This window comes from Trematosphaeria pertusa, assembly GCF_010094035.1.
Source record: "Trematosphaeria pertusa strain CBS 122368 unplaced genomic scaffold BU26scaffold_2, whole genome shotgun sequence".
In the NCBI taxonomy this organism is placed as follows: Eukaryota; Fungi; Ascomycota; class Dothideomycetes; order Pleosporales; family Trematosphaeriaceae; genus Trematosphaeria; species Trematosphaeria pertusa.
In genome coordinates, this window is record NW_022987213.1 from 1,455,769 (window position 1) to 1,458,088 (window position 2,320).

Consider the following 2,320-nt stretch of genomic DNA (forward strand, 5'->3'; position numbering starts at 1 on the left):
AGCTAGTATTAACTCTTATTTCTTTTTTACTATATATACTAGGTATCTTTCTAGTAAGTATATAGTCTAGTAGAGTTTTATATATTTATTCTTAGCCTTTTTTCTATAGTATAAGTATTTCTATTCTAGAAAGTACTATCTATAGTTAAGTATATAGTAGTTAGAATACTAGGCTATCTATTTTATAGTTTAATACTATTTCTAATAATATTAGTATTCTATAGCGTACTAGTTCTATAGTTTAGCGTAATATTTTTTACTATAGATCTTCTTAACTAGTTCTAGTATTACTATTCTACTAGTTTTTTTTTTAGAGTATAGGTTTATATACGTAGCTACCTAGATTTTCTTATTATCTAGTTTCTAGATACTAATAGCTATCTTAACTATAGCTTTTTCTTTTCTACTATAGATTACTAAAGAGTAGGCCTAGTAGATATAGTTATATTCTAGGTAGTTACCTTTATATAGCTAATATAGCTTCTACTATAGGTATACTTTAATTTTCTAGTTATATAGAAATAGTCTAGAGAGTTTCTTTTCTTAGAATAACTTAGTTAGGTATACTTTATAGAAGAGGTTCTAGTACTTATCTTTTTCTATATACTTTAGTTACTACTACTTAGCTTTTCTAGCTCTAGAGTAGTTTATAAAAAAGCTCTAGTAGATCTTCTAAATATATAAGTATACTTCTTTATCTATAAGGTATTCTACTAATCTAGCTACTTTTTTAAAGGCGTCTAACGTCTTCTAGAATTCTTTATTAGTAAATAGAATATTCTAATATATATACTAGTAGCTCTATATATTATAGAATTCTACGTATATTTAGTACTATTATACGTTAATACGTTATTAGATAGTATCTAGAGTAAAGTATTTAGTATATATAGAGTATTCTAGTATAATTATCTAGACTCTAGCTAGGTACTACTCTAAGTTAACCTTATCTTTCTAGTACGTTATATAGCTATTATTATAGTATACTATCTATATAAGGCTATTATAGTCTATCTAGATTATCTTAACTATTTTCTTTTCTTTTAGGTATTCTTACGTAAAGTATTCTTTTTTGCTATAGATTAGGTATAGTTCTTTCTTAAAGTATTATACCTTTTCTTTATTTCTTAAGGTTTACTTTCTCTTCTATAGAGTTCTAACCTAGTCTAGATCTATAGAGTCTTCTTAGAATAGAGTTTATAGTTATTTAGTCTTAACTATTAGTAGTATAGAGTAATCTCTACTTTATTAACGTTCTAAATTCTATTTATACTATTAGTTATTAATTTTTACTACTATTTCTATTATATTACTTAGATTCTCTAGTTGTTTAGCATGCGCGATATTATCTTTAACTAACTTCTTTAACCTCTTATAGAAGAGTTCTACTAGCGCTAGGTTATTCTAGTCTAGATAAGTACTTAGCTACCTAAATATAGCTACGTATTATAATACTAATCTAGTCTATTATAGTTAAAATAGCTTTTTCTAGACTACTTTATATACGTTAACTTCTCTAAACGTTTCTCTAAGATACTTTATAAATCTAGTCTAGCTTTTAAAGATTTTATTTATAGACTATTATGTCTACTTTATATTACTCTTATTCTCTAGCTAGTCTAATATATAGAGTTTAGTCTACGTAAGAGCTTTCTCTTCTATGTTTATTATAGCTTCTAGAATCTTATTCTTATTCTATAGAAACGCTATAGTATTATACTATAGGTAGAGTTCTATAGCTACTAGAAATATATTAAGGTTTTCTCTCTTACTATTAAAGCGTTAAGATAGAGTAATCTTAGCCTAGGCCTAGCGTTTTACTATAGCTAGCTCTTCTACCTACTAAACGCTTATTTTCTAGAGTGCTATAATAATCTATTAGAGTTCTATAATCTATTCTTCTATAGTTAGCTTTCTAGCTTAGGTCTTTCTAGATTAAGTTCTAACTATTAATATAATAGTTCTACTCTTTAATATTAGGTAGTTATTTTATTATAAGCTATTCTCTTAACTAAGACTAAGGCTTACTATTATAAGAGAAGGTAAAGAGTATACTTTAGGCTAGAATCTTTAGTAATAAAGAGGTAGAGGTAATAATACTATAAATTGCAAGTTATAGTAGTAATTTAATAAATAAATTAATAACTATAAGAAGCTATAGAGAGTAAGCTTCTTCTAGTTATATATATATACTATCTTAGCTAGATTAGATACTAAGACCTAGCTCTTATAGATTAGTTCTAATCTACCTAGCTCTATTTAATCTATCTAATCTACGTTACGTAAATCTAATTATTCTTATAACTCTACACGTAACCTC